Genomic DNA, 21,857 nt, shown 5'->3' with positions numbered 1-21,857 from the left:
GATTGTGTGAGGCCCAATGAATATCTGAGCGCTATGTGACAGGCTCGATGGCACAGCTGTGACCAAAGTGACTAGAGGATAAGGGAGATTTTGAATTTCAGCAGACACTTGTGGACACTGGACACTTTTGGATTGTGTGAGGCCCAATGAATATGTGAGCGCTATGTGACAGGCTCGATGGCACAGCTGTGACCAAAGTGACTAGAGGATAAGGGAGATTTTGAATTTCTGCACACACTTGTGGACACTGGACACTTTTGGATTGTGTGAGGCCCAATGAATATCTGAGCGCTATGTGACAGGCTTGATGGCACAGCTGTGACCAAAGTGACTAGAGGATAAGGGAGATTTTGAATTTCAGCAGACACTTGTGGACACTGGACACTTTTGGATTGTGTGAGGCCCAATGAATATCTGAGCGCTGTGTGACAGGCTCGATGGCACAGCTGTGACCAAAGTGACTAGAGGATAAGGGAGATTTTGAATTTCAGCAGACACTTGTGGACACTGGACACTTTTGGATTGTGTGAGGCCCAATGAATATCTGAGCGCTATGTGACAGGCTCGATGGCACAGCTGTGACCAAAGTGACTAGAGGATAAGGGAGATTTTGAATTTCTGCACACACTTGTGGACACTGGACACTTTTGGATTGTGTGAGGCCCAATGAATATCTGAGCGCTATGTGACAGGCTCAATGGCACAGCTGTGACCAAAGTGACTAGAGGATAAGGGAGATTTTGAATTTCTGCACACACTTGTGGACACTGGACACTTTTGGATTGTGTGAGGCCCAATGAATATCTGAGCGCTATGTGACAGGCTCGATGGCACAGCTGTGACCAAAGTGACTAGTGGATAAGGGAGGTTTTGAATTTCTGCACACACTTGTGGACACTGGACACTTTTGGATTGTGTGAGGCCCAATGAATATCTGAGCGCTATGTGACAGGCTCGATGGCACAGCTGTGACCAAAGTGACTAGAGGATAAGTGAGATTTTGAATTTCTGCACACACTTGTGGACACTGGACACTTATGGATTGTGTGAGGCCCACTGAATATCACCGCGCTATGTCACAGGCAGAAATTGGCTAGTGTATCACAAACTACAAGGTGTATGTAGAATTGGGCAGAATAGGAATCTCCCTAGAGTGCAGGTCTGTAAGAACGGAACATGTCCTCGTTTTATTCTCACAGAGTGACACACTGATAGTTTCACTGTGGCTGTGATAACAGCCGTTACACGGTACTGTGTGAGGAGCGTACACCGCTGTATGGTGTGAAAAAATGCACGCTCAGTACCTCAGCAGGACAAAAAAAAAATTGGGATTGCTTTTAAAAAAGCAGTTTGCGGAGCAGTGGGTAAACAGCAATGCAGGAATGTCAGGAAGCCTTAGAAGGCAGCCCAACAACCAACACCACTGATACACCACTATATAGCCTCCCCTTGCACTGCACACACAGTGACTGGTGTGTTGTACAGGCAAAATCGCTAGCAGCAGAAGCAGTTTTTTTTTCTTCTCAGCAGGACAAAAAAAAAAATTGGGATTGCTTTTAAAAAAGCAGTTTGCGGAGCAGTGGGTAAACAGCAATGCAGGAATGTCAGGAAGCCTTAGAAGGCAGCCCAACAACCAACACCACTGATACACCACTATATAGCCTCCCCTTGCACTGCACACACAGTGACTGGTGTGTTGTACAGGCAAAATCGCTAGCAGCAGAAGCAGTTTTTTTTTCTTCTTCCCTGCCTAACGCTCTCCCTACAGAATCAGCAGCAACCTCTCCCTATGCTAAGATCGGCAGAAGTAAGATGGCGGTCGGCGTGCACGCCCTTTTATACCCCCTGTGACGCCCACCAAAGCAAGCCAATCACTTGCATGCCCTTCTGAAAGATGGTGGTGACCCGTGCCTATGTCATCACGTTGCCCACAGTGTCCGTGGATCCTGATTGGCTGAAAAAGAGCGCAAAACAAACTTTTGAAACGCGACTTTGGCGCGTAAGTCGCCGACCTCGTGGCCGACCTCATCCTAGGGTCGGGTTTCGTTTCATGAAACCCGACTTTGCCAAAAGTCGGTGACTTTTGAAATTTTTCGACCCGTTTCGCTCAACTCTAGTTATGATAATAGGACACACTAGGTAAAGAATCATTAAAGTCTGAGTCATGATATGTTGTATTGGATGATTCACATTCTGAGAAGCCAAAGCTGACATGGGCTTTGCTTGGAGTGTTGTGATGCGGATTATGTCTTTTTACAATAGATATGGACGTGCGTTTAATTGCATGCCATCTACCCCATCTACCCCTACTGACTGACAGCAAGCTCAACATTAGGGCCGGCTGTCGGTCAGTGCCGGCACTCGGCTACAGCTGCCACTCTTTATACACAGGGTGGTGACTGAAACAGCATCGGCTCTGCTCTCATGACTGAACTCCGAATTCTGCCGGCGCCACACGGTGTCATAATACTATTAGCCTGCTTTTTACACGACAGGTTCACTTTTAAATGCATTATGGGCAGAATATATCGAACCCAGGACATATATTTATTTGGTGCAGCCTGTGCAGCCTCACAGTGGCCCAAGAATTAAGGGGGCCATGACCATCTAAAAAGCAGCAAGACAGAACTATCGGACTGAAAAGGGGCTCATAGCCTTTTCTTGCACGGGGCCCTTTTCTGTCTGAATCTACTAAATGGATCCATGAGAGTTACCCAAATTAAAATTTCTGCAGACAGAATTAAAAGAATTGTCTAGCATAGCAAACCTAGATTCATATATAATTTAAGGTAATTTTATGTTAATAGGGTGGGATCCACTTATCATAGCCCTCATCCCTTGAGAAGGATGGAAAGCATTACAAAGAAAGACCAATCTGGTCCTGCATTACACAGAACCACACTGCTTTTATTGGACACTGTGTAATGCTTAAAGGGAACCTGTCAGCGCATTTGTTTATACATATGGAAATAGCAGTATAATTATAAAGGCACGTCTCCCTTGATAAAAATGACACCTCTTTTGTAGAGATCCAATTTGCCAGTCATGAGAAATCTAGCATATCTGTTTAATTTAATTGATGCTGGAAGTGCACCGCCGGCGTGTCTATGCACTTGGGACAAGCAGTCTAATTGTACTGACACGCCCCAGGGCACTCGCAGACTGGATTGTGTATGGTTTTTATACTGGATTTCTCTTGTTTGACACATCTCCACAAAAAAGGAACTGCCCACATTTTTATTTTTTCCTGAACGTATCCAATTGAATCAGAAATAAATAGTCCAGTCAAAATACGGTTTGACCCGGAACAAATTCCAAGAAAGCGTTTTATGATTTTTTTTATTACTATTATATGTGGGGAACAACATATTGAAAGTTTTCCAAAAACTGACCACCACAAAGGTCCTAACTATGACGTCATAAGACGATGACAGCCATCGCATTTAAAATAACGAATATTTCCCTATTTCAAAGCTGTATCTTTAGGTTACAGAAGAGTTTGCATTTTGTATACTATCTATTTTCATATAAAAAATTTTATACAAAGTTTTATACTAACTACATGGAGAGGCGAGGTCATGACGTCATCAATGACGTCATGACATTTATGTATATTTCTAGAAATTATAGAATTAAAACACATGCATTTTAAGACCTACTTCACCACTGAATAAGCGTGTCAGATCAATAGTCACTATTTTCATCATCAGACACTTATTCCTCACTCATATTGTCACAATGCCCTTCTTGACATGGTCCGCCGCATACCCGTGAACAGGTAAGTCCGTGTCTTTTGCAAGTGCACCAAAGTGTACTACAACCACGAGAACAATTGCAGTGAATTATTTTCAGAAGTGTTTCTGGCGCGGGTGAAGTATCCATCATCACTGGAACTAGACTGTTGTTCTGCAATTCCCATCCCCATTCAGTAGTGTCCATGGCCTCACCATTGTCCATCCAAAGCATCACTTGGAGGTAACTCCGAAGGGCATGATACTTCGTTGCAGAGGAGGTTGGTGGCAGTCGTTCAGGCGTAACAAAGATTTTGGCTGAACCAACTTTTTTGCAGAGAGCAGAATACCTCATTGCAGACAGATTGTCTCCTGGTTTGCCCCGAACAATGCCAACATCGCTTTACACCCAGTGTCTTCAATCTCAGCTCTGTTTTTGTTAGGTGTGGAAAAGATTTTAGCACAGCTATTTAAGACTGAGTCTCCCTTCAAAACCTTGTGTAGACCGAGTTTTTTTCCGATTCCAAAAACTGCGGAAGTGGTATTGCAACCCATGAATGCATGAAGGAAAAGAAGACTGCTGCAGACATGGTTTCCCAGGAATTTCTTCATAACCTTAATGTCGTATACTGTTGCAGGACTCCCTTTATCAGAGTAGAAATAAAGCTTGCTGCCATCACTGGTTGACGCGTGATGAAGTAACAACACCAAAAGATCTGTATCTTCACCAATGAGACTAGTACTTTTGTTGGATAACATTGACACTGCTGCCTTAACAATCTCCACATCTGCATCCCCCTCTGATTGTATTACGTGGCAACCTCTGTCATTCATGCGCTGTGAAACGAGATTGATAAGAGACTGCTTGTTCTCCACATTCAAAAGGAAGTCCTCCTTTTTCCCGACAAATTTTGTTCCTTCAGCAATGTTCACTTTGTTACTTGTTCGTTTTTTGCGCCGTCGCTGATGGGTAATGTTCTTAGTGTTTGGTCCTCCAATGTAACCATCAAATACTATCATAGCCTTACCATAGTGCTTTAGTGTGAAAGATGCATAGTCTTCAGCGATTGAACAATATGTCTTTCCTTCTGACCACTTCAGTCGATGGAGAAGAGAACCTCCGTCAAGAACATAATGTTCCACTTCTGGTACATCCTTGAGTACTGCGTCATCTGAACTCTGTTCTTTTATAGCAGCCATCAGTTGTGCTTTGTTTGGTTTGCGTAAGAGATGTTTTGCCTCAAAGAGGGATGGTGGGTATGGTCAAAGTTCATAGGCCATCACCTCATCAAGGGAAAGATCAGCAGTTTGAGTCACCACAAGAAACCTTTGGAACAAAAGAGCAGGGTCTATTGTTTTGTCCTTAGCAACGTCAATAGCCTCACTGGATGCCAGGATCTTGGCTTTAATTGACCACTTGTACTTAACTGAAAACAGTGATTGACCCTCCATTGTTGCCACTATTTCTCTGCCAATGGTGAACAGGTTATGGACATTCACATCCTTATTTGCATTGACACCGGTGATAATGTTGCAAAGAGACACTTCATCAGAGAAAGGTGAAAAGGTCTCGAGTTTATCTGCAATTTTCTCCAGGTCTTCACGATCTCTTCTCGTCCTTGACGTTCTTGCCTCCTTGTGTTGTTCACTGGTGACAAAGCTCTGGCGAGTGAAACCCTGCGATGCATCACTGTAGGAAGAGGACACTGGCACAGACAGAGTCCACAAGGCCCTCTGATGTTCGGACATTCCACTTCCTCTGGTGAGTCCTCCTGCAGTTTTTAGGGAGCACATCAGAGCTTGCTCGATGACTAGGTCGCAACCCAAGGCCTGCCCAGTACTGATCAGTCCGCCTTACAACATGCAAGCCATTCATAAATCTATGGAAGACTGATGGCATATCATCTTCCAGAGTGGTCATAGACTGGAGGTAAAGGTAGGCGGCCTTCACATAGTTCCCATGCCCAGCAGCTGCAAGAATGGGCAAACATTTGGCTACAGCATGAAGGTGCATCAGCCAGGATCCTGTACGATCGGCCTCGATAAGCTCCCTTGCAATTCCAACCATCTGTTGGTAATTCAGCCATAGCTTACTGGTGCGAGAGGGAGCGGATAATCTGTTTCTTTTGGTGGACAAGAGGTGGACAATTTCACTAAGGCAAGTAGAAGTGATGACCGAATTCAAGTCACTCTCCCCTGTCAGTGTCCGAGCATACAACTGCTCAAGTTCTTGCAACAGGTCTGCAAAACCGGGATGGTCGCAAAGTACTTTGTCTGCAACTTGCTGAGTAAGACACTGATCAAGGAGGAGATGGCCATGAACTGCACGCTGAACTGCCTTTCCAGTCATGATGTGTTGCACAGCTTTGTCACCATAAATTGTTCCCAAGATCTCTTTGATTCCAATCCCATCCATCAACGTTCCTATGGCACCCGTAAGATTCATCAATGTGTGGAAGCTCCCGAGCATCAGGACAACATCTCGAACCGGGCTGTCTTCAGGCACCTCGTGTTTGATTTCTGACGCTTTCCAGTAGAGTGGCTGATCGAATGTAACAACTGCAGCGGATCGGTGTTTATCAGCAAGGTTGCACAGATACTCAAGAGTAGAGAAGATGCATGACTTGTCTCCGGAATACATGTCAATGATGGGCAGGAAGATTACCGAAGACGACCCCGGATGATCACAGTCTTTATGTGGCATGTGCATCATTCCATTCCAGCTCGGTGCAGGCTGTTTGAAGCGTAAACACATCTCCCACAATACATCAACACGATGGTCAATGGCATCGAGAAATGGCAAGGGATTGAATTTTATGTTTCGGCGAGTGTGATTTGCGAAACGGTATTCCCTTACATCAACTCTGCTTTGTTCAACTATCTCCAAGTCCGCAGTCTTCCGTCTGAGAACAGTGCGACTGACCTTCCTTCCTGGAGTCACAGTAGCTACCATCCCCATGCCATGGAAAGTCCCCTTCCCATCTAACGTGATGATATTATGATCGACGTTGTCCGCAGTGAACAGCACTGTATCCAGTCTGCCTATGGTACCACCGAGTACATCCTGGTCAACAGAAGCGGCAGCGTTTTCCTCGAATCCTGAACTTCTGAATATGATGAACAACATCCCATGGCTGAGAGACTGTCTACAAGAAATCGAGACCTGAAATGATGATGGAGCTGGACTGCTAACCCAAGCTGCAATGGAGCTACTACAGCCCTGGGACGTACAGCCTGAACAACTGATTGTCCAATGCTTGTGACCTTCCTGTGAATGTCCTTTCCAACAAAGAGGGTTTCAAGCAAGCAAAGCAAACTCAGGGGGAGATAATCTAAGACAGACTGATAATCAAGCGAAGAAGTCTTCGGATATTCATCGGTTGAAGATGGGATCTTAGACTTGATATCGCTCTTGATTAGTTTGGCCGCAGTCTCTATGATGGCTCTCTTCTGGGCTTCTTCATCCATTTCCTGACTATGGAAATAGTCCCTCAGGATTATTCTGGTCTTTTCACAGAATGTTACAATGTTAGGCAACCCTTCACACTCTGCTATGAATAGCGAATCGCCATACCTCTTCTCCAGCCAATACTTCAGCCATTTATTACTATAGGCAGCACTGTCTATTTCTACAAGATACTCCGTCATTTTCTTTGCAAGATCTGTGACAGTCAGTTGCTCTTCATCGTTGTCCTCGAGAAATGCACACATTCTCAAGAACGCTTGCTCTTGGTCCATGTTCATCGGCCTCCCTACCTTCCGCGGTTTCTTTGCAGTAGATCCACCACCATGATGCATAGGAATTCCGTAATTTGTCCAAAAGTTAATGTCACATGAACGATGATACAGACAGTCTGCAGCATGTAAGTCCTTCCCAAAGTATGCAATTTTCCCTTGAATGGTGGTTGCCGAGTCATCATTACGCTGTTCGCAATGTGACAAGATGGACCTTACAAATCCATCCGTTTTAACAAAGCTATAGTCATCGAAATCACTACTAGATCTTGTCTTCACCACTTCATGACCACAGAACAAACACTGCGTCGTGCTATCATAGGATCCAGTAGACACCCGTGTACCTCTCTTGGCAGGTGAACGATGAACGGAAGTAGCTTTCTTATGCAAGTCTATTTGCTTCTTGTTTATGTAGTTCAAACGACATCTCTTGTGCACCACTGCTCCAGCAGCTACCACAGTGCTAACGCCCCTCTCAATACTGGCTTTATTGATCCCTTCAGCTCCTTTCCACCAATCACCACTCTTTCTCCGTCATCTTCTACTTCATGGCTGCATAAGGGGCAAGTTTCTTGACTTTCCATCATTCTCAGCTCTGTAAAAGAAGATCAATAAATCGTTAAATAATAAATATAATAATAGTAGTAATTGTAAAAGAAATATGATAGACAATGAAAGGCGAGTCGCATTTTAACATTTTACAGCTTTGGCGGCCATATTCTTTGACGTCACATTTGGACCCTTTGTGGTAGCCCTATCTTGGTAAACTTTTAGTATGTTTTTCCCTACATGTAATACTACCAAAAAAAACAATAAAATGCTTTCTTGGAATTTGTTCAGGGTAAAGGATTTTTTTTTCGTATTTTGACTGGACTAAAATGTTCAAACTGATACATTGTTGTTTCCATAGAAAATAATGGGTGAAATTATGTCAAATAGGTATTCATTTTACTTATCTGTGTGTAAATATTCTGGATCTATTTTTTTGAAGGAAAGTAGTAATGTAGTTTGCTGCACTTTTTTTTGTAACTGAAGAAGGATGTATCCTTTTTTAACATTAAAATGTAAGGAAAGTATGTACAATTTTTTTTTCTAAAAGCCAGTCACATGACCTGCTAAACCCCTTCTAATGTAATAAAAATATTTTTTTAAACGGATACAACTATATGTAATGTGTTTGCATTCATTTCTCAGTCTCACAACGGATTCATGTTTTTTTACAGTGTAAAAACATGCAGATGTAGCTGATAGCAAAAATGTAGTATAAAATTATCCCATCTTGTGGTGTTGAAAGGACAATAAGACCAGACAGTTTAATAGGTTTCATTTCAAATGGTCTTGTGATATTGTCCAAAGCATACATAGCCGCCACAAAAGGAAGTTATTTGTACAGTGAAAATATATACAATTCTCCAATATACTTTACTTTCTACATCAGCCTTTCATGGTTATTATGTTTTCTGTATCTGGATGTCCTTCATAAGACCTGGATATAGGTTTATCCAACGGAATTGCACAATTAAAGGGGTTGTCTGGGCAAAATAAAAGTTTTACTCTGGAGGTCGGATATGTAAAAAAAAAAATAACAAACTCAGTCATACACACCTACCAGCACCCACGTGGATCTTGATGAGGTGCTCCTTAAGTCTGCTGACTGCTGCAGCCAATCACAGGCCTCAATGGTCCGGTGGCTGGATGTACGTTGACACATTACTGCTTCCTATCTCTGTGCAGACCTCAAAGTAGCCTGCACTGGGTACAATATGTGAGTAGAACTGAATTTGTTATTATGCTTTTACATATCCAGTCCCCTGGGCAAAGTTCTACAATTCATGGATAATCCATTTAAGGTTCTATTGGATGACAGCAAGCAGAAGTTTTGAGAAATGTGTACATTGATATAGAAAAGAATAGTTAATTAGTGTATAATGGTGCAGTGTACACAGATAATATTCTTTCTAATCTTTCTCCAGTGGGACTCACAATGTAATTATCTTCTGTTTCTGACTTCCCAAAAATATGTAGTTGGCTTATTGGGGCATGCCATAACATACAATATGTATGCCAACCTGGCACTTTCCTCAAGGATAAACGTTCTTCTCCCTTGACCTCCGTCAAAGACCTCTCACCCATTCAACTATTTGCCTTCACCAACAAGAGAAGCGAAACCCAAAACAGATGTTCCCAAATGGAGTTCTTTTCCTTTTGGAGTAAATTCTGCTTTGGCATTATATCCAATGCCATGTGTTAAGGCTCTTTAAATGGTCAATAATATTGACTTCTAGGATACCAGAGACCCTATTGTCTTCATCTTTGAGGAGCCTTTTGCATTCAATATAAAGACGAAATCTCAGCATGGACTAAAGGACCATATAACATCCATGTCAACGTAGGCTGGTTATTTTTCTGTGGCACCAGCTGTGGAAAAGGATAGTTACATTTCGAGATATATAATTACTCTCTTTGCAGTAGACACATACCAGTTCGAAGTAGAGCAAGACCATAGAATGTTGTATGCTTTTACCAAAAATACAAGCCAATCAGCAATGCAAGCCTATGATTCCACTTCATACTTTTTGATCTACACGCTCCAAAAAGTAAAAACTTTTCAAATTAAGATGCATTGGAAAGTTTAACTAAATAATTACGTGAAATTTGAGAAATATTATGAAAGGATGTGTAAAATAAAGATAGATTGTAATAATTAAGCCCATTAGCTCTTATTTACAACGTAGATTAGATTGCCGCCATATATTTTTGCAAAATGAAAAAACAAAGTTCTCATAAACATAAAAAAAGCCTAGAATATTTTACAGGCGCTTTGATTTGTGGTTCTCACATATTACTGACAAAACATTGAGAAACTTTATTTTCAGAACTTGTAAATAACCACATAACTCATTTAACCTCTGACCACAGCTTTCATAAAAGAAAATATGGATTAATCATAGATTTCCGTGAGAGTGAACACATAAGTAAAACTTACTAGAGATCCCATCTCATAGGCTGGGTGTTTGCATGCAGGACGGCCTGCCAAGGCTTCCTCTATAAACACGATACCCTCCTAGTTTTCCTGTAGAAAGCCTCCAAAGATTTCTCTTTCCTCGTTATAAATTATGAAGTGTTTTAGCCCAGCACATGGGAAGTGGAATCCATGCAGCTTGTCGCCTGGGAATCCTTGGTCGTTTGGAAGAGGAAGCAGGCAATATCTCTGGAGTAGAGGAAATGTAACTTGTTCCCTATTGTTCTCCAAGGCTGGGACCAGGACAAAAAATAATCCATCAAACAAATCATAAAACTGTTTTCAAAAATTCGCAAACTTTAGACTGTAAAACAAATCAAGTTGTAATAACTTAGCACATTATTGTTCTAGAGTGACAGTCCCGGTCTATGTCTGCTCTCATAGCTCCGTGTCTCTTGTCCATGTCTACGCCACTCTTGTACAACTGGTTCACACTCATTGTCACAACCCTATAACAATACCATGTCCCACTTTATTTAGAAGGTCCCTCTTTAGGTAGCACTTTGTTGTTTCCTTGACAAGTGGTTCACTCTTCATGGACTCCTAAATCTTCTCTTTCCAATGTAAACTCTCTGTTCAAGGGACATTAGGACATTATGTTTAATAACGACATTTTAAACTCATATTAGTATTAGCCAACTGTTAGTGGGAAAACTTCCACTTTGGCAAAAATTTAAATCTACACCAAAAAATTTTACATCAAAATTGTACATAGGTCGATAGTAGAGATGAGCGACTTTGTCTTTTTTAGGGTTGAGTCGGGTTTCATGAAACCCAGCTTTCTCAAAAGTCGAGTCGAACGAAATCGGCAGACTATAGGGAAAAGTCTGAGGTCCGACTGAAACACAAAACCCAATGCAAGTCAATGGGGAAGCAAAGTTGACAGGGAGTGGAGGACAGTAAACACACCTACAGTGCCCATTTCAATGCCAACAACATCAATTCTTATTACTTAAGCTTGTCAACCTTAATTTACTTTATAATACTAGTTACGCATTGAAAACTGGGGGTTATTTGGCTAAAGTTCTGGGGGGGTAGGGCTGGCTCCAGGTTTTCGTGTGCCCCGGGCCAAAGAGCGCCCCTTTAACACATACCACAATTCATGATGCCCCGATACGGCACAGAAATATAGGTATAGTACAATGAAAAATACTTCACTTCTTACATGACATGACTGATATCTATTTTAAATTCTACAATAGCTCAAAAAACGGACAGTATATTACTCCATACAGTATTATGGTCACCACATGGTGCGCCATACAGAATAATGAGCCCCATTTATTTCTCCATACAGAATAATTGGTCCCATATAATGTTTCATACAGTATATGATGAGCTCCACATAATGCTACAGTATATGATGGTCTCCATGGATGATGCTCCAGTGTGTTATGGGCCCAAATAATGCTCCATATATAATGGGCCCCATTTCTAATGCTCCAGTGTATAATGGACCCCAGAGATGCTGCTCCAGTGTCTGATCTGCCCCATTTAGAATGCTCTAGTATTTGATGGGCCCCATGGATAATGCTCCAGTGTCTTATGGGCCCAAATAATGCTCCATATATAATCTGCCCCATTTAGAATGCTCCAGTATATGATGGGCCCCATGGATAATGCTCCAGTGTCTTATGGGCCCAAATAATGCTCCATATATAATCTGCCCCATTTAGAATGCTCCAGTATATGATGGGCCCCATGGATGAGCTCCAGTGTCTTATGGGCCCAAATAATGCTCCATATATAATCTGCCCTATTTAGAATACTCCAGTATATGATGAGCCTCATGGATGATGCTTCAGTGTCTTATGGGCCCAAATAATGCTCCATCTATAATCTGCCTCATTTAGAATGCTCCAGTATATGATGGGCCTCATGGATGATGCTCCAGTGTCTTATGGGCCCAAATAATGCTCCATATATAATCTGCCCCATTTAGAATGAACCCAGGCATGGTATGTGAAAAGAGCTCCATGGAGTAATCTGAAGTGTGGGCTGCCGCATCCTTCACTTTTGGCATTGGTGAAGGCCCCAAGGAAAGGGGTTGCTCCTGACCAGAAGCCTGCACTGATGACTCAGTGCTTGCATTTTTTGAAACTTCAGAAGAGGAGGCGATAGAGCTGGAGGCTGTTTCAGCAATGTAAGTCAAAACCAGTTCCTGATGCTCCAGCTTTAAAAGCAGTCTACCTACTCCCAGAAAAGGGAGCCTTACAGGCCTTCCTGAGCCAGACCATGATGCAGACTCAACACCTCCTGCCTTAGCTGCTATTGTGCTTTTGGCACTACCAGCAGATGCACCACCACCACCATCAGTACCAGATGGCCCCCCACGCCCACATCCGCGGCCTCTTCCACCATACTTACTAATTTTTGTGAAAATGGACCCAAAATACCAGCAGATATATGGTACTGTATCAGAAGCATACAGCTCTATACAGTCTAGGGATAATTGTAAATCTCCGTATATATTTCACGAGTCATACACAGATGCTCACAGGCTTAGTATAGAATACACAATAATATAAAAAGTTGAAAAAGGGTACAGTATCACCAGATACAAGGTATATATAGTATAGTTTAAACATTCTGAATCTCCGTATATATTTCAGGAGGCAGACACAAATGCTCTCAGGCCCACTATGGATTAGACAAGAATATAAAAAGCTGTAAATGGGTAATGTATCACAAGCGTACAGCTGTATACAGTGTTGGTGTAATTTTTAAATCTACATATATATTTCATGAGTAACACACATTCTCTCACAGGCTCAGTATGGATCACACCATAATATAAAAAGAAGATCCGCAAGAAATAATCACACATGTGGGCCAATGTTCCAGGTGTCAATGATTTACTTAGAGTGGTGGGTGGAGGAGGACTTTCTGGCTCAAAGGGTACTGTATCAGATACAAACAATATATAGCTTAGTGAAAGTAGAAAAATATCCGTATGTATTTCAGGTGGCAGACACAGATGCTCTCAGGCCCAGTATGGATTCGACAAGAATATAGAAATTTGAGAAATGGTACAGTATCAGCAGATAATAGGTATATATAGTATAGTTTAAACATTCTAAATCTCAGTATATATTTGAGGAGGCAACACAGATGCTCTCAGGCCCAGTATGGAATACACCACAATATAAAAAGCAGTAAAAGGGTAATGGATCAGAAGCTTACAGCTGTATACAGTGTAGGGGGCATTGTAAATCTCTGTATATATTTACATAGTCAGAAACAGACTCTCACTGGCTCAGTATGGATTATACCAGAATATAAAAAGCAGTAAATGGGTAATGTATCACAAGCGTACAGCTGTATACAGTGTTGGTGTAATCTTAAATCTCCAAATATATTTCCGGAGTAACAGACAGACGTTCACAGGCTCATTATGGATTACACCAGAATCTAAATAGCAAAAAAGGGTACTATATCAGAAGCGTACAGCTGTATACAGTGTTGTGCAATTTTGAAATCTCGGTATATATTTCCGGAGTCACCCTCAGATGCTCACTCAGTCTGGATTTGACCATAATACAAAATGTTGAAAAAAAAATGTACTGGACAACAAGATAACAAGTATATATTGTGGTGTAGTGACCACTGTGCCCGCTAGGGGGCGCTGTGTGGGTGTCCCAGGATGGACGGATAGCCATGTCCAGAGTGGTAACAGGAGCAGGGTGCTAAAGGATCGTTATGTATCCCAAGGTGGGTGTCCTTGGGATGAAGGCTTGATTATGTGGTGATCAGCAGAGCTGATCTTTCTTGCCAATGTGTGAGGGGGAAGCCTTCAGGTGATTAGTGAGATAGGTAAGACCAATCACCTACAAACCCACCTAGGGGCGTGTGTCTAGAATGCCATAGTAAAGTATATGTGTGTGAATGCTTGAAGGACCTGTGATGAGGTCATAGCCATGTGATCTGGTGGGTGTGACTATGGACCATATAAGGTGGCCAGGGTAGGTCACATGAGTGAATGCTGGGACCCGATTGGTCCATATGGAAGGTCTCGTCTGGCTGACGTGGCTGCCTTCCTGACGGTACATGGAGAGGCTGTGGATAATGGCTGTATATGTCTGAGAGTTCCCAGGGAGAGGGAATGAACATCTGCATGAAGAAGCAGCTATGAGAAGGTAACCCGAACAGGGGATATAACTGTGAGGCTAGAGAGCCTGTGTACTGGACATAACGAGAGCCTGTGTGACCACAGGATAACAGAGCAGAGCTCTGTCATGGACGCTATGCTGATTTGATATGAACTTTCTGTTGCTGTTTGATGGTTTATGCTGCATAATAAACCGAGTGGACTGAGTTATGTTGAGAAACCTGTGCCAGACCTGATTTATCGGCTGTCTAGCGAGTATCCCCTACCTGAATGACAAGCGCTACCTTACAATTAATGGAGAATGCTATGGGCAGTGTTGTAGCCTTGTTGCTAGGGTCAACGGACAAGAACTGCAAAATTTGGTTGCTAAGGGCAACGATTCCAACAGCACATGTTGCAGTGCTGGCAACGCTGATCCAGGAGGGCTGATGGTCTTGAAAGCCGTGTGATATGCTGACCAGGGTCAGTGGAAGTGTCTTATAGGACACCTCTGCAGTAGAGGGGTCCGAGAACCTGTGTGGCCAGCAGGTGACGGTCTTGAAAGCCGTATGATGTACTGACCAGGGTCAGTGAAAGAGACTGTTGATTGCTATAGGGTGCCTCTGGGGATAAGAGGTACCCGAGAACCTGTGTGGCCGACACAGGTAACGGACAGGTGTCCGTGTTTTACTGACCGGGGTCAGTGAGAAAGACTGTGTACCTGGAGGGTTCAGTGTGCAAGAAAATAAAGGTTTGGTCACCAAGGCCCAAAACAGGGGTTAATCTCATGTGCATGTGGAGTACATTTTGTCATCTATCCCTCCTGTTTTCACTTTAGTGGGAAAAAAAGAGAATGACATTTACAGTGATAACTCAATTCACCATTTCTACGCATGGCCCAATAAAGTTAAACACTTCTTGTCAAAATATATTCATACACATTAAAGAAAAAAATATCACAGCCGTGCTTTCAATATGAAGTCATCAGAATTTCAGAAAACAAAATAAAAAAAGCTGTTAATCATGATGACCCATTTCGGAGGCAGATGTTGATTTCTTGCCTATAAAGACGTCTTCTTGTAATAGCACATATGGTGCAGCTGGTTATAATGAACCTTTTCTATACCATGGCTGACCCAAGTCTCCACTCAAGGTCTTTCTTTTGAATCAGTGACTAGGGCTGGTGTAGACCTCTCTCTAAATGTCTATGTTCATAATTACTAATTAATACCCTTGGCCTGAACCACTCGCTATCTGAACAAGAGAAGCCCCCCGGCCTGATTTGATAGGAGTCCAATGTGCTCCGTATAGATGAGCTCCAGCTGCAAGGTCTTAATATCTCAGTTCTACCTCATTGCTAATAAGTGGAATTGAAGCAGCAGACGTGCTCTCCATGAGATCAGCAGGGCTGGCCAGGGAACATTTCTGGTTCTCCAGCTGCCGATTGGCCTATGTGACCTGTATGATTTAGAGGTTACTTTTATTACCTCAAAGAGAAGATTAGCTCCAGCAATCCTGCTTTATGAATGTATGAATTCTGCAGTGCATCTGCCCAATGCAAACTCATTATATATTGCTTACATGGCTTAAAGCCAAAGTTTTTCTCCAGTTGATTTGTTCATAATGCTGTCCCAGCACATACAATTAGACTAGAGTCGGTCGTAGACATTAGGATGATGTCAGCAGATCCAGCTAAATTTCAATGTATATGGGAACATTATTATAAAAAAAATCCAACAGGTCAGAATAATTTTTTGTCTTATAAATAAATTGCCCTATAGGCAACCGCTGTTAATAATTTTGATCGGAGAGAGAAGGATGATAACTGTCAGTCTGAAAAGCTATCTGTGGTCAACCTAAGGTCAGTGATTTCATTTTACGGTGACATTGTTAAAGACAATTCATAGCACTGGATATCTTTTACATGAAGTAAAGTAATTGACCATACTTAAAGGGAATATATAATCAAGAGATGACATTGTTTGTTTCAAGCTTTTGTGTTAAACATTTTTGAACATTTTTTTTCATATCTCAATTTGTATATTTAAAAAAATTGAAATCTTGCAATTTTCACGCTGGCCGCTAGGGCTGTTTTATACTGTTTCTTCCTGTTCTTTACAGAAGACTATTCAGAAGTCTCCATATCATGATAGGCAGGATTATAATGATATTGATTACACATGTATATACAGCTCACATGCACCAATCACAATTGACAATATCAGTGTCACGGGTTTACTGCAAAAGAGAGGAGCCAGAAGACCGCACTGTCTGATTTTTCATACTCCTGCACGGATTAGAAGCACTTCACCTACATATTAAACAGTGCAGGTTTCTGCTTGCAGTTAAGGGGTTATTCTGCTCAGTTGTGAGCTCCTGGTGGCTTTTCTGCTTTGATGGTCTCAGCTGTTCAGTGTTAGCCACTCCTCTCTGCTATATATACTGACTTCTGGGAAGCAGGCATTGCCAGAGATAGTTCTATCCTGCCTGGTTGAAGATGAAGATGATTGGGAGGCATTTTGGAGTATCTTTCAGGAGATTATTGTTTGGTAATTTGTAAATTTGTATGTGTGAATAGCCTCATCCTCTCCTATTTGTTTATTCCTCCCTTTACTTCCTGGTATTCTTCTCTGTTGTCTGTGAGAGCATATTTGTATGATTAGCATTTTCATTTATCCCTGTACATCTTCCCTTGTTAGTCTCATTTTGTGTATTCATATACACAACAACTCCCCACTTTCCTGGGTGGGGCAGGGGACAGTTAAAGACAGATTCAGGTGCTCTGTTAGGCACATGGTCCCGGCATCTTTACGATCAGAATTAATCCAAGGAGCAAAGATAGCTAAGGCCCCTAGCTTTACTGATTAGGAAGGAGCCCCTAGCCCAGGGATATCTTGCTACTGTGCCATGACAGTCAAAGCTGACCCTGCTCCTCCCTTCATAATGATCTTTGCAAACACTCATTAGATGCTTCAGTACAAAAGATGGGGTCAGATTTAGCCTTTGCTGCTAATGTAAGTGTGAATTTGGTGAATGAACAGGAAGTGTGAATGTAAATAAACCCAGTGGATAGTGTGAAAATTGCAAATTGTCTATTTTTTTAATACAGAGAGTGATAAGAAAAAAAAAGACATCAACATTGTAAAAATACATTTCAGACCAAGCCAAATTTAATCAATAGGTCATTTTCTGATGACACATTCCCTTTATATTCTTGAGTATTATCCTAACTTTAACAATCTATTGAGATTACTGTGGGGTTACAGCCCATCAAAAACAGTCATGGGCCCTGATTCATTAGAGGGGTTGTCAAGGTTTTTCAGGAACGTGATGTGGTGTGAGCACTTATGAATCCTCGCATCACATGCACCATGTGCTTTGAGGAGTCTCCGATACGGCGATATGCATACTCCAGGCCAAATTATGAATAAACGTGCTCAGTTCACTTGCATTAAGTAAAGCCGGCCACCTCTAGCCAGAATGTGGCATATTGCATTCTTGCGGTCACATGAATGCTTGGTCTTGCTGCCGGCAGCAGAGAATCCTCACAACGTGCGTTTCTTACAATGTGAGGAATCACAAGTCTGCCATCACATAGAATGTAGCCTTTTGAGAAAAAACCTGGACAACCCCTATAGGACTGGCATAAAGAAAAGTTCATGTAGTAAGATGAGTCACATTAATTAACAGATTAAAGAATTTTGTGTATCTTACTACTACCACGCACTTCCACCAAAAATGTAACTCCACAAAGGGGCTGGTATGCATTTCCATTTCTGGTGTTACTGCCACTTTTCTGGGGGCAAATTATGATGAATTTGATAGCTGGGCTTCACAGCACCTTGTTCAGCTTGGCCTACTTTTACAATACTGGTCAATACAGGTGTAAAATAAATTTTAATATTAATTTTTCTGATATATCCCCAACATATTCCGTGACTGACAAATCAGAGGGTACTTGCATAAATAGTATTCTTCTTAATCATTAGTCATTACAGATTAACACATAATTCAACCCAGGGAGAACATGCAAACTCCTTGCAGATGTTGTCCTTGGAGGGATTTGAACTCAGGGCCCCAACACTGAGCCACCCTGCTGCCCGAGGAGTGAGGGCCAAGAGGAGTGATGGCCCTGCTCACAAGCTGACTATCAATAAGGAAATATGGCTGACATAGAAGGTATAAGGTCTTGTCCAGTCTTGATTATAATAAATAGGGGTATTAAAATAAGACTGCATGAACCATTCACAAGCCAGTTTCCGTATAAGTATATTTTCAAAGTGCTATTGAGTACATGGAAGGTGAGCAAGCAGATCACAGGAGGGACCAGATTCTGAGGAAAAGTTAGGGAAGGATAGCAGGGCATAAATAGATTAGTGTGGTGATAGGCCTGTGTAAAGAAATGCTTTTTTAGATCAAGTTTAAAACTATGCATACTAGGAATTAACTGGATTGTCTATGGAAGTACATTCCAGAGCATTGGCACAGCACAAGAGAAGTCTTAAATATGGGAGTGTGAGGTTCGGATTATTGAGGATATTAGTCTTAGGTCATTATTGGAACAGAGATCATGGGTAGGTTGATTGACAAATATATAGGAGGAGATGTACGGTGCTGTAGAACTGTGGACAGTTAGTGGGTAAGAGTGCTAAGTTTATTTTAGACTCTCTAATGAAAGGCAATCAGTGCCATGACTGGCACAGAATGGAGGCATCGGTGTAGCTGCTGGAAAGAAATATGACCCTGGCTGCTGCATTCAGAATAGATTGGAAAAGAGCAAGTTTAGCAAGAGGGAGATACCTATTAGTAGAGAGTTTCTGTAGTCTAGACAAGAATAAACCAGAGAATAAGAATATTTTGCAGTTTCAAAGGTACGAAAAGGTGAGTGTCACGGGGCAGTAAGGGGAAAACAGATGATGTGGAACCAGGGCCCCTGAACTGCCCCTCAGGCTAAGGGGGTGCCCTGTCTTTACTTAACTTGGGGGTACAGTTAAAGGTAGTGAGGCCCAAGTCTCTGACCTGTCCCTGTCTCCTGTTTAGCCCTAAGCTAAAAGGCCCCAACCCCCTCCTCAGGAGGTGAAACAGGGAAAAAGTGTGCTGCACAAAATCCAAAGGAAAGATACAACAGACAGGGTAAAACAAAACAAAACTTAGCTTGCTCTGCTGCAATGCTCCTGGACAGCAGAGATAGCCACTTGACAACAGCAAACAACTGAAGCGCCACAGAACTCTGTCAGCTCCTGAACTCCAGCTTGGTTGGTCTCCCAAGAGCAAGTGTATAACCAACAGTGATCTACAGCACCAGATGACCTTTTATAGGAAGGAGGGGGGAGAAGTCACCACCTGCATAGATAATTAATCACCATGCAGTAACCATGCAGTAACACCAGCAGCCACCGGGGGGGAACCCATCAGCAAACCAACTACAGTTGTACTAACACCAGCGGCCACCGGGGGGGGGCAAAAACTCATATTAACCCCTGATAACCGAAAAGAAAAAAGGTTTAAATGTGAGGAAATCCAGATCTAACACAGATCCAAGAAATGGATCGTGACAGTGAGATTCTTCAGATATTTTTTAAGGTGCTGGTGATATGAGCGAGTAATTGATTGGATATTGGGAGTAAAAACATAAAAAGTTGCAAAATTTTGGACAACTTTGGCATGAATGATAACACAAGATTTGTCGATGTAACCTCAGTGTTATCAGAAACTCTTAATGCTTATTTGCTTTCCCAGTTACGTCTGGCATTTGACTGCATCTTGCAACTGAAACACTACTACAAAGAAAATCTTTATTTTTGCAGTAGTTGAAGATCCTTTTTTTGGTTTTACTAATTTTTTCCAGATCTTCAGAGAAGACCCTACAAATGAAATACCAACAAACAGAAACAAACAGCACATATGCTACCAAATGGGAACATGTGGAAATAATGCATAGTGTGGTAATTTACCTGTTCCTACTAATTAGTTAATGCATCCTGCCCTGAATAACTTCTTCACATGAGCTAAATGTTGTTGATTATATTTAAGACTTTCAAGCTTCTCGATGCAGTGAGCTGGCCCTTTCTGAGCACTAGGATCACTTTTAGCCATTGTGAGGAACTTTCCGACAATGATCACAGCTTCCTACCATTTAATGACTTCCTCAACAAGTTAGTATCTCTCTCTTTTTGAAATGCCAGCAGTAATGCCTGTCTTCCTCTCTCTTCTTCCCCAGATGTGACCACCCAGCAGCAGGAGCACCTGCACATGTTGGCATAAAACTGATTCAATTAACTCAATTAAGTAGATTAAATTAACCATAAAGAGAAAACATCAGTTCATTGTTTCCTGGAAGAAATGAGTAAAAGGTTCCACTTATTCTTTATACGTCTGTTCATTTCACAATGTAATCTGTCACTTATTGTTCTTAAATTGCAGTTTCTTGTCCCAAGAGGCCCCTGGAATTGTATTTAATAGAAAAGCAGAAGATAATTTAGTTACACACAGTATAGGTGAGTAGGTGACATAAGGATTCAACTAAAGCTGCCGTGAGCCGCCTCTAAGGTTCCATGCGGCACGTGAAAACAAAGACGAGTATCCTGTAAATGATTTTCCTATATTTGAGTCTTGGGTAAATGTCATTGATTTTTACAGTTTAGTGTCTTACCACTTACCACTTGAATAGTGGATCCCTCATTATCATGAAACACATTTAATGAGACCATAACGGGACACTGTGAGTGGCCGCCTGACAGCTTTAAAATAGGGAAAAAACATACAAGCTTAGCGCGAGCTACTCCACTTACCAGATCCCTAGAGTTGCCCTGGTCTTCACTCTTTAACTTGTTGCAGGGGTAGTTGCTTTGATACACACAGGCACATGGTTTTAATTAAAAAAAAAACAAAATAAAGTTTATTTTCGTTAGTTTTTACAGCTCCAAAATGTAAACAGCTTTTTTTCCGCAAAATTACATAGCAGAAATAGTCCTGTCTTCAGCACAATACAACTAAGTAATGATAGCAGTCTCACCAATCTCGGTATTGCAGGCAGGAGCAGCTCAAGTAGTTTTAAATACTTTCACCAACAAACTCATCTCTGTTCCGCTCCGGCACAACTCACTCAGCTGCTTCTTATTAGACTTTTAGATATAGATGTATACTTGTACCTATATGCATAATGAATGTGGATACTGCCACTAAAAATTCTAAACAAATCCAAGATAGCATTGTATATAAGCAGCAGGATCACTTGGAGTTTAAGGTTAAGAATATATATTTTGTTAGTTACAAAAATTCC

The 21,857-nt window shown here is 41.8% G+C and overlaps 1 long non-coding RNA gene across 2 annotated transcripts in view; it reads left to right on the top strand.

Moving 5' to 3' along the window:
* The window catches only part of LOC141091844 (uncharacterized), a 243,768-nt gene that overhangs the window by 148,599 nt on the left and 73,312 nt on the right, over positions 1-21,857 (top strand). The window contains exon 1 of one of the 2 annotated variants that reach the window (XR_012232601.1): positions 20,998-21,072. The exons of the other annotated variant lie outside the window; for it this stretch is intronic. This is a non-coding gene — a long non-coding RNA (uncharacterized lncRNA). Of the gene's footprint in view, positions 1-20,997; positions 21,073-21,857 lie in introns of those variants that run through there. 2 annotated transcript variants of the gene reach the window in all.

Source organism: Dendrobates tinctorius, unplaced genomic scaffold (genome assembly GCF_039654945.1).
Source record: "Dendrobates tinctorius isolate UK_male_01 unplaced genomic scaffold, ASM3965494v1 ptg000056l, whole genome shotgun sequence".
Classification (NCBI taxonomy): Eukaryota; Metazoa; Chordata; class Amphibia; order Anura; family Dendrobatidae; genus Dendrobates; species Dendrobates tinctorius.
The sequence above is the reverse complement of the archived record's forward strand: the minus strand, read 5'-3'. Positions and strand labels throughout refer to the sequence as shown.